The 11,831-nt window shown below is 42.9% G+C and overlaps 1 protein-coding gene across 2 annotated transcripts in view; it reads left to right on the plus strand.

Annotated features, from left to right (window-relative positions):
* The window catches only part of TPST1 (tyrosylprotein sulfotransferase 1), a 47,404-nt gene extending 45,336 nt beyond the window's left edge, over window positions 1-2,068 (plus strand). For both annotated transcript variants that reach the window (XM_019545514.1, XM_019545515.1), the window contains one exon: window positions 1,428-2,068. The gene's annotated coding sequence lies outside the window, so the exon portion shown is untranslated. The remainder of the gene's footprint in view (window positions 1-1,427) is intronic.
* The last annotated feature ends 9,763 nt before the right edge of the window (window positions 2,069-11,831 follow it).

Below are 11,831 nucleotides of genomic sequence, written 5' to 3' on the forward strand. Positions count from 1 at the left end.
TTTTTTTTTTTTTTTTTAATGATTCTATGACTCTGTGTTCAGTCCCATAAAGCATCTCTGATGCTTACTTTCAGTTCTTAAACTGTGGATTTGTGTCTCCAGAGAACGTAGGCAGACAAGGTTCTTTGGGTAGATGTAATATCTTTTATTAGACCAATTAAATAGTTAGAAAATTGTTCTTTGCAAGCTTTTGGGCACGAACGCCCTTCTTTGGGGATAGGGAGAGTTTGCGTCTCCAGAGATAACATCCTTGTTAACAGCAGTCCTGTATATGGAGAAGAGAGAGAGCAGACCTGATTTAATTACCCACCTATCAGCCCTATTGTCTCTGTGCAAATGTGTGTACACACCCTTACCTTTCTCTAAAAGTGCAGAGTTTCAAGGGGTTAAATGAATAAAGGATATCAAACAAGAATGCGCTTTTTGTAGAACACAATGATTAAATTGAGGCTTTCTGTCCAGTATTTTAAATTGTGTTTTAAATCATGATTTAAATCAAACCCACACTGGCTGTTAGTAGTGTCCCAGCACTACTGAAGCAGCCTCAGGAAACTAGTTTTTTGTGGGTTGTTTTTTTTTTTGTCGTGGGACCTACAGCGATGAGTGTGTTGAGTGATGATTTTAGTGTATTTCTATTTCAGTGCTTTTTGTCCTGGATCACGAGTGAGTAGCAAAAGAGTTCCTACTGATCAGCTGGGATCTTACTGTTAGGATGTTCCTGGCTTAGAATACTCCAAGGGCCTGACACCATATAACAAAACATATCTATTTTAAACAAATCTAAAAGCAATGTGGTTATATTAGAAATTAATATTTAAATTTAGAACAAAGGGATGAGTTGAGTTGCACAGAAACAGATTTCAAAGCAAAGCAGGTTTACAAATGATCTATGTGGAAAACAGTCATTTTAATATGATGTATGAGGTGGTATTAAAGAACTGAAAAATGCATTCCTCTGAAAAAGGTATTTTAAATGTAATTTGAAAATTAACTAAAAAATAATTGGAATGAATACAGTTGAGGCATTAGAGTTGAAAAGCAAAGTCTCCAGTTTCCCGTTAGGTTCTTTTACTGGTTCTGTGATAGAAGAAAAAGTTGTTAATAAAATGAATTTGCATCTATATAGGGAAAGAATATGTTGATTTCACTGGAGCTAAAAAGCTTTCCATTGCCTTCACCTTCAAATTCACTTGATGTCAACAGGTAGTGCCTCACTTCCCTCTTTTGAAGCATTCAAACTGGGTTGGAATAAAGGTTTTGAGCAGTTGTGTTTAGGTTTGTGATTTTTGGACCTATTGAGATTAATTGTTACACTAAACATGTATCATTATTTGCGTCTGAAAATAAATTGGCTGGGGTGTTAAGTGAAGTCAAGCAACAAAAAAAGTGTAAAACCCTAACTTTTTTCTTATTTCTTTTGTAATTAGGAAAGACTGCTGCCTTTTTCAATGGAAACAACAGTGTATTGGTCATCTCTCTCACTTCAGTGAGGTGTACTGTTGATAGCCTGCTTTTTTTCTCTCAAAATCTTCTCCCATTCATTCCTTTTCATCCTGTGGTTTTAGTTTTGATATTTTTGTTGTTGTTGTGAGCACATGTAAAACTTTAAGAGTAAAAGCACTTTTTTCTGTTATGAGGTCAATGCCCTTCACTGATGGCAACGTAGTACTGTATCACGTACACAAAGGTTTTTAAGGTTTGGAAAAAAGCAAAGCAACAACTGATCTACGTTGAAATTGCTAGTTGTGGCTCTCTCTCTATTTAACTGAAGACCGTTGTTTTAAAAGGATTTTTTAAAATGTTTTATTTAAAATCTGGATTTAAATGTATGGAACTTGGGGGGTGGTCTGTACTTGTCTTAAATGTGTTTTGTTTTGTGTATTGCTTTGTTTTAGGGGTGGGGGTGGTAGAAGAGTTGTGCCTGTTTTCAATTTTATTGACATGTGGAACTTGTTAAATATCTTTCTTTAATTATTTAAAAATAATTCCTGAGATGTTGATAAATTACATGTACATTTGCAATTGATCTTTTGTATTTTATTTTTCAAAATAAATGCTTTAAATGTGATAGTTTTGTGGTTCAAGTTAAATATGCAAATCTTAACATGAAGTTAGGACTGCAAAAGCAAGAGAAACAATATAATCCAAGACCCTGAATTTTTTAAATACTTGGTTAATTTTCGGTACGTAATTTTGAAGTTTAAGCACATATTTGAAAGATTTGCATCTTATTAGAATAACTTGATAGAATTTTCTGTCTACAAATGCTGTTTGTGTAGTTTTTTGAGCATGAACTAACACAATTACTGATTGCAGTGGCACACTGAACTAATAGGAACTATCGGTAATTTTAAAAGGCAATTAAATTAATTAAGCATATAATAAACAGTACAACTCCTAGTCTGTTAAAAATATTCTCTATCGGTTATAAATCAAGAACATCTGAATTATCAGTTATTCTCCTGTTTTTACCCAGAGGAAGCCTTTCTGTTAGGGACAGAGATATGTGTGTGTGTACACATGCAACTTTCTATTAGGGATAGGTGTGTATTGTATGTGTGTGTGAGAGAGAGAGAGATTTGCAGATTTGGGAAGCTTTCTTCAGTTCTGGAGTGCAAACTTGATGTGGTGAAATGGATCCAGAAAAAGATATCCATTTTTTGCAATACTGGAAATATGGTAACCCTACAAAATCTGTACAGGAAGGTTTTTAGGTGTACTTGAACAAAGCAAGTTTTCACAGTTGTTATGCTAATTCTCGTGGCATGTGTAAACTGTTCCCTTCTGCAAGCGCAGGGCATCTCCTAGCGGCAGGACAAGAGAAGTTCAGCTTTGTAATTTCGTGTCTGAACAACGTATGCACAGAGCTGCTGGGGAAACCAGTTTTGTCTTGGTGCTGTCAAAGTAGTAGGCTTTCTGCAAGCACCCTCTGAAATCCACTGTGGAAACACAGATCATTAACAGTCATAGTGATGAGCAGTTACGAACACAGACACAACCCACTGAAGCTCTTATGGCATCTTATAATCAGCCAGGTAATGAATACTACGTTGTCAATGGACATATTTTCTTCACTTCCTTTCTCCTTTTTAATATTTTATTCCAGCCTGGCATATTAAGTCAGAGATGGCAACAGAAACATCTGTAGAGGTTTCCCTTACTGAAAAACTAATTTTGATTAATTATGAGCTACTGCAGCCTTTTTCTACCTTAAATGCAAATTTATGAATGCCTGGGAGAGGGAAAAAAATCTCCTCTGCATTTGAATAGAGTGCACCTGGAAATCTATCTCGCTTACTGAGGCTGGGATGCAAATAATAAATATCCTCACTACCATGGTGCAGTTGGTTGTCTTTTAGGACTACTTGAGCAGACTTTCTGTCCCACTCGCCTGCTCAGCTCTGTATCCTTGGCTATGAGGTGATGTCTCACTGATGGGGCAGGTAATTGCATGCAGCAAGTGGAATAGTTTTTGTATCTCTTTCCAAAAGAAAGTTATGCCTTTTTTTTTTCGGGGCAGGGGGTGGGGTAGGTCTTGAAACGGGGAAGGGCTGCCCTCTGCACATAGATGATGTACAACTGTCCATCCATCGTGTATTGCCTTTCCAAAAGGCACTATGGTATATACTGTGATCCCGTCTCCATGTGTGATCTTTTCCTAGGCACATACACTATGAATCACTACAGGTCAATGGTCACTGAAGCTCTTTCTTCTGGTGAGTATGGGGCTGATTCAGGTGCAGGTGGAGCCTTGACTAAGCCTGAGGCTGGATGGATCTAGGCTTTAGAGAAGGGGAGGTGCAGGAGTCCTGTGGCACATCATCATCACACATGCCAGAACACGGGTGTTTCTCCAGTTAAATTGAAAGTAGAGGCTGTTGTACTATGCCAGGGGTCTGGCACTATGCACAAATAATTGGAAACAAGCCCTCATTTGCTGATTATGTGTGTTTGTTTGGGGTTTTTTAAAATTTTAAACTAGGCAAAAACTACTGCAAGGATTGTGCTCTATTCCTTGTACAGTTGTTGCAGTCAAACATACGTCTCCTGTTCAGAGGCCTAGAAGAAAATCTAGCTTTCTTGAGCATCTTCAGGCTGGTGGTCTGCTCTTCATCTCCTTTTCACTGGCCTAGATGTTTTGCTGGTGGGACTGTCCTTCCCTTTTTGCCCTCCCGCTCTGGGCTCTCCTGGGTCAGGCCCATCCACTTGCTAGTGGCAGGAGCTGACACCTGCACCTCATCTGTGCTTGTTCTAGCTCTGTGCAGCGGGACTGAGAGCGACCCAGGCGCTCAAGGAGGCCAGAGCTTGTGTGCTAAGCCTCGGAATAAGAGACGCCTCTGAATAATTTGTCTCTTGCCCTAAGGCCCAGCACAAAATGCTTCATTGCCTCCGTGCTTCTGTCAGTCAGGTCTGCCCCACGCTGGCACGAGCACGGCTGAGGGGGGGCTCCGGCAGCTGAGGACCAGGGAGCCTGGAGCGGGGAAGGCGCAGGGGAAGGCTGCCCCCTGGACCAGGTGGACTGGCCCAGAGGAGAGAAAGGAGTGGCCTGAGGCAGGGAGCTGCAGCCGGGAGACGGTGTTACCCATCCGCCCACCCAGCCCCAGCCTGCCCCACTGCATTCGTGCCTCAAGCTTCCTACATCCCAGGATAGCTGCTTCCTCAGCCACCAGCCAGCACGCGAGTTCCCGCCCGTAGCCGGGCCTGGGCCATGGGGGCACCCTGTACGCCCTGGGCCCTGACCTGTCAGCCAGCCCCCATCAGGGGTGCCTCTTTGTGCCAGCGCCCCGGACATGCACTGGCGCAGGTACCGCAGGGAGGCCCCGCTTCTCCACGGGCCGGAGGGGCTGCATAGGAGGAAGAGGAACATCAGGGCTACGATGACCCGTGCTCCCCCTGTTCCCAGGGCGACCTCCATCCCAGAGTGCCCGGGTGGCACCTGCAGCTGCCCCAGGCCAGAGTCCAGCTCCTCCTCTCTACACAGCCCCGGCTGCCTGAGCCCTTGGGACGTCCAACTCCTCTGTAGGGCTGACCAAAGCCCACCTGCCTGCTGTTCTCATCCCCTTACTCCAGCCTCCTCTTCCTTTCCCCAGCCCCTGGGACTATTTGCCTGTTCATTTTATGGAGGGGAATCTGGGAGTCCCTGCAGCTTTGCAGACTGCCCCTTGGTCCTGCCTGGTGCTACACACAGTCATGTGAGGGCAAAAATGCCATTGTCCTTTCTGCATAAAGCTGAGCCAGCAGCTACACCTTCTGTCAAATCCATCATTGGTAATGGCAGTGGGGAAAGAACGAATGGAGAGGAAGGCTGTGGGGTAAGAAGGGTATGTGGGGCGGCGGGTTATAGGATGGATGTTTAGGCCTACAGGGATTTAGGAAGGTGCCCAATAGTTGGGTAGCAATCATGGGAGTAGTCTAGTAGTGAGTGGCTGAGCAGTAGTTTCAATAACGCAGGAAATGAAAGGTATAAAGCAGTTTTGGGAGCGAAGGGGCATTAGACCAAAGGACTGCTGCACTACTGGAATACATCCCTGCATATCCCAGCAAGAACCTAAACAGTCTGATCAATGGAGCAGGGAGCAGAGCTCACTGGCAAGGTAGCTAGTGCAGCGGTTCTCAGACTTTTCTCCTGGTAGGTCCAATGGGCAGTGCCTGGTCCATCCACAAGCCAGCGGTCCTGATCCAGAACCTGGGGCAGGTGGGGTGGGCCCTGCCCAGCCATGCAGAGAGGGTTAGGGGGCAAGTGTGGTCCCAATCTGGCCCAGCTTCAATCCAGCTGCAGACAGGAGGGGGTGTGGCCCAGTCCTGCTCCAAATGTGGAAGGGAGAGAGTGTGGCCCGGCCCCAATCTAGCTGCAGGAGGGGGAGTGGCTTGGGCCTGATCCAGCTACAGTGTGGCAGTAGGAGGTGGGACCCCACTGCATGGGGCCTGGGGTTTGGAAATTTTGCAGGGGGGCATGACCATATTAATTGCCTCCATTCCCCTGCCACCATATTTCCTGACCCATGGGGAGCTCCACAGGCCAGAGATTGAACACCCACGAACGTATTTTTTTAGGTTAAAAGTGTATTCTGTCTGCTATATAAACCTACGTGAGTGGAGGGAAAACTGCTTCTTGAGCATTCTTTGTCTCAGCCTGATAGTTCCCTGATCCCAGGGTTTGGGATGGCAGTGGTAGCTGGTGTCCTTCAAATCCCCTAAAACAGCGATTCTCGGCCACAGCACCCTAGGTGCCTTGAGAGCTGTTCAGGGGTGCCACAGGGTGCCATGCCATGTGAGCATTATTAGGTGCGCAAACATGAATCATAAGATTAATCCAGAGGTTTTAAATAGGAATAGAAAATACTTTTAAAGCAGTGGGAAATCCTGCTCATGCAAACGCAAATGCAGTTGTGGCGGCATAAATGGGAAATCTCGTGTCATGTACAAATAAATGGCCCATGCCGTTACATTCTGCCTTGTTAGGGGCTTTCTGAATTTCTTGCTACGGAAGTATTCCTCTATTTTCTCTAGTCAAAAAATGAGTGAAAACTGAGATGAAAGCTGGCATTTTCCGAGGTTGGCCTGGAGTCTAAAGCAGTTGAGGACCACTGCTCTGAAACTTCCACACAGCAGTTTGTTCACTTGCAGAGCCAGGCCTGGAAAATAGAGATCTAAAATGAACAGGCGAACTGGTCCATTTGGTGACTGTCACAAATGACACTGCCAGTGTGGCCTTTGCCCACTTCTTTTATTAGATAACTTGGTATCATATGTGTATAACCTTCCAGACATGAATACTCCTTGGGAGTCATCCCCTCACATGCAGAGTTTTTTAAACCAGTGCAGAAAGGGCTGAGGATATAGCAGTTGCTTCTGAAAGGCTTGGTCCTCTTTTGATCTAGGTAGGAATAGTTCTTGAGACTGGTCCAGTGCTATCATCTACCTTAGACAATGTCACAAAACAACCAGAGAAGGCTCATTCCTTAACCCTTCTGTGAGCACCTATAGGAAAAATGTCAACTAACGAGTTTTGGGGATGTAATCCCGTCAGCTAAGTGGAACAGTCATTTGAAAACTGGGAAGAGAGATTCCTATGCAATAGGATGAATTAAATGATGCTAAAGCATCTGATGCTTAATTTAGAGTGGTGATTCAGATTATTAATGAAGTGCCTCCATTAGCTTTCTGGGACCTGGCCTTAGCACAGCCTTCTGAACACATCAGGTTAGTCAAGGTCTGGAATTTGTTTTGTTTCTTAAAAAGATATAATGTGAGAAATATTGTAATTATTTTTAGGAATATAAATCAACGTCTGCTTTAGTTGAGCAGAGTTCTTTGATGGGGGGGAGGATCTGGGAATGAGATGTGCATTTCTGAGCCATGCCGAGAATCCAAACACAGGGATGCGAGTTGTTGGACAGGGGAAGCCAACCAGCCGTTCAGAGGGATTTGCTCACGTTCTTTTTTTAGGCAAATTTCTTTTGCCAGTACTGGCCAGTGGGATACTGACATCACATGCTGGGATGCCTGAGGGTGACCAGAAAATGAAGCAAACCTAGACAGAAACTTCAACAGCCTATAAATGAACGTCAACATACAGGTAAAACAAAATAAGACTATCATTCATTTTCTTCTAACAATTAATCTGGACATTTAGCTTCTCTCACTGATGCCTGAAACACTTTTCTAACAGTGATCTGCTTGCCTGTTTACAAAAACACCCAGATGTTGTTATTGCATGTTGAACTCAAATATGGAGGATATTGTACTGCTGGAATATGCTGATGGAAATGCATGCTTTGAACCTTGATTTCCTAGGTGAGAACACTGAAGTCCACAGCTGAGCACTCAGGCAGGCTCTCAAATACGCAGTGTGAGTGCTAAGTAGGCACTAGTAATCACAGACTGAAGTCCCAATATAGTTGCCCAAGTTGGGAAACTATGCTCGAAGCTTAGATGTTATAATGGACTGATCTTAGAACAAACTAACACGGACTAATGTTCAGTATGAACCAGATCGGGACTACCTCAGAGAGGGTCTGTTAGGCTTTGTTTCTGATAACTAATGACAACTAATTTTTAAATAACAGATGCTGGACTTGTAATGCCTGGTAGGTGTTCCACGACTAGATAGTCCAAGCATATGATAAAAGTAAACCACAGGTTTGTTTTTCCTACTAGCATTTTTCTATAGCTTGGATTCATGTTAAAAGCTGATTAAGGGAGTAAGGAAGAAGTCGAGGAGAAGCACTCCTAATAACTCCTCCATCTCAAAGCTGTGCCCTTTAAAAAAGAGGTAATCTTCAATGAGGTTTTGTCACACGGCCACCACTTTACCCATACAGGTAAACTATGGTTGCCCAAATCTCATTCTGTCCTCTGCACTTAAAGTTCTTATGGAGACTGAAATTTCTTCATCTGAAGAATACTCGAGTTCTCCTGAAAGCTTTGGATGATCCCTGAGAAATTTAGGTAAGAGTTTACCAGTACTGATGATACTTTCTTTCCTGCGCTCCTGTTAGAAGGAAGCAGGAGTAGAGTGGTCTATATTAGTTAAATTGGAAACCAATCCTATTTGGTGAAAAATAGTTTTTTGTTTCATAATAAGATTTAAAAACATTGCTGAGATGTTTAGGCTGAGATGCTTTTAGGCTGGGATGAAAAGCTGGTTTTGTAACAGAACCTTGTCTTTTTCATCTCTAAAATCTTTTAATAATAATCTGCACCGTTGCTCGTTTTTGCAGGGCATGTTTCTTATTGTGCAAATGAGCAGTCTGTTGTATGAGATCTAGGTCACTCCCCGTTTTCAGGCCAAGGTGTCTGCCTGGAGACGGATGCTGGTATCTAACAAAGCAAACCTGTTTTCTCTTCTCAGAGACCTTTGCTCTGGGAAACTGAGGGTGGATTATTTTTGCTCAAAAAAGAGCTTTTTGAGCAACCTGGAATACATACACAGGTAAGTTCCACCAACAAACAGTCCTTTGTGGCACTGGGCCTCAGTGTTGTAATAGTTTGAAGGCAAAACCAGTCATTTTTGGAAACTGGTCATCCAGGCTCAGAGGGATCTGGAGGCTTTTTGCCATAATAATAATAAGTGGAGGCTACCAACTTTTTCTGGAAGGGGAAAACAGTGATTTGGGAACAGTCTAAAGCATTTCTGGTTTTTGAACAACAGCGCTTTAGTCTTGCTGGGGTTCGGCATGAACCAGCTGCCCTCATCTATGAGCTGATTTCCCATAGGCATCTTGACAACAAGCCTAATGAGTGTATTAAGCAAATTTTGTAAAGTTTGCCATAGTGGACCCAGGCTAATGTATTTAAAATAGTTATTCTAGATTGCCCACACGGAAAGGTGATCCTTTCTGTCATTTCTGTGTGTTGCATTTGACAGGAAACAATCATTTGAAGGCATCTTTTTTAAATCAGGAAGCATTGTCTAGGCATCAGATTTACTTGTGTAAATATTGTAATGGTGATTTTTTTTTTTTTAAGCAGCTTGAAAATAGGAGCTTGAAGGAGGCAGAGCTAGGTACAGCGTACACCAGTAAGTTTCCTTTGCCTAGGAAGTTGCTCCATCATTGGATGTACACACACAGTCCTGCAGACACAGGGACTTCCCTTTATGTCAGGTACGAGTCAAAGGTGAGGGGCCGTTTACTTCCACAGGCTCCAGGCTCCCCTTCTGAGCCCTCTCCCTTATGCTGTGCTGGCTCCACCACTTTGCAGTTCCCAGCTTTATGTTAACGCATTCTGAACTGTGATGGGTATTTTGACTGTCCACCTCCATCCCTCCTGCCAATGTGCTCTCCTTCTAGGCAGGGTATTACATTACTAACTGCCTCTAATCCAAGGGTGGGAAAAATGTGACCCGGGGACCGGATGTGGCCCACCAGGCCATTCTATCCAACCCGCGGGGCCCCTAAAAATGTAGAAAATTAATATTTATCTGCCCTGGCTGCCTGTCATGCGGCCCCCGATGGCTTGCCAAAACTAAGTAAGCAGCCCTTTGCCCAAAATAATTGCCCACCCCCGCTCTAATCAGTCTTATGTCCAAACCATGCTGGTTTCTTGGTTGACATTGCAGTATGTTGTTTCTGTGTTGATTTTTTCTTATGTTTACTAAGGCAAAGTATTTTTTAATTAGAGTAAAGACACTGTTAAACTAGCTAGTAGCATCATGGATCATTATCATCACCATCCCATCTAACATTTCTCTAGTCTACATATGGAGCAGAGGCACCTCAGGGGGTGACTGGGGCCGTTCTCTAGCTCAGTGCCATAAGTGTCCAACCCCATGACCAGCTCTGTGGGTCTTGTGTTGCAGCAGTGTTGCCTAAAAGTCATTCCAGCAGAGCCGCACAATAATAATGACTATGAGTTAATGCAGTTCATCATCCAGGGAAAATGAATCACATCCAAAATCAGTGGTGATGCTAAATCTGTGAAAGTCAAAAGGGCACTGATGTTAAATATAAGGGCATTCTTGAACTATGGAGCTTATAAGACCTTCAGAGCGCCAAAAGGAATACATACGTATAAAGCAACAGGGAAGCTGGAAAGCCAAGCTGTAACTAGTCTGATGAAAGGGCAACCTTCAAGAAGTTACTCAAACGAAACAAATGTTAGAGAGTTGAGAGTTAGTTATGAAGTCAGCAAGAGGGTACAGACACTGCAACAAGACAAATGCAAGAGGGAAATTAAAAGTGGATAGGAGGGACTCAAAAGACAGTTAGCCAAAAGCATCAAAACTAATCTGACTGAAGTAGACTGTGGAAAAAGGATTAGCCACCAGGCAGTGCTCAAATACAAATTCTCCCAGGAACAGGTCTTCCTGTGACTTGCTCATCTTTTGTTTTAGGTGTCTCAGTGGTCCCAGAATACAGGCCTCAGTAACCCGAGGCCCGGCAAGCGAGTCAGAACAGCTACACAACTTCCAGAATCTCAGAACATCCTTTGCAGTCTCCGCCAGCAACTCTTCTTTCTACGCTCGCAGTACTTGAACTGCAGTGAGGTTGCAGGGTTTCTAGATCTGATCCGTGTTTAAAAATCCATTGAGCAAAATCCTGTAGGTTCAATATTAGTGGACAGCATAGAACTGTTTTTATTAGCAATTTTTGGTACAAATTCAGCTCTATTATTTTAGCATTCATTCAGGGTGCTGTATTTGTCTTGTTTTCTGACTTCCTCCTACGGCACTTTGGCCCTTATTTGCTTAAAACTTTGCTGGTACTTATGAGAAGTGTGAAGTTCTTTTTTCTTGTTGTGCTACTTGCTGCAAAACAAATCCCACTGGTATCGGAGACTTGTAAGAAAGGTTTTTTGCACTTTAAAAAATAAATGATATACCTTTTATAATTTGTTTTTCTCTATGTTCAAAATATTAGCTTCAGTACCGTATGTTTACTTCCCTGGAATACACTTGCAAATAGCAACTTCCAACATTTCCTGTAAACAGATTGCAATACTGTTCAAAATGTGTGATTATTAATCAAGAAATCACCTTGGTAATTTAAACTTTGCAGATAGGTGATTAAAACAGGTCATGAGTAATTCTTGAGGAGTAAAACAGGTAATGATGAGTAAATCTGGTTGAGGAGAATAATTTATTTTCAAGTCAAGAAGTTGCAAACAGTAAAAATATACCAAAAGTAGCTGGGTGACTTTCTCTTAACTTAATAGGAGGGAGCATAAACTAAATGTGCTAGAAATTATGACGCTGTGTGGTTAGTATCCCCAGTGACATGTATGTGCAAAAGGTGCTTATGTGTGAAAAAGGAATTCACTGTAGTTCATGGAGCTGGAGCATCCAAATAAAAACTGCTTGGCATTAAATACCATTCCAAACTTAAAAG

Source organism: Crocodylus porosus, unplaced genomic scaffold, assembly GCF_001723895.1.
Source record: "Crocodylus porosus isolate Cpor-Errol unplaced genomic scaffold, CroPor_comp1, whole genome shotgun sequence".
Classification (NCBI taxonomy): Eukaryota; Metazoa; Chordata; order Crocodylia; family Crocodylidae; genus Crocodylus; species Crocodylus porosus.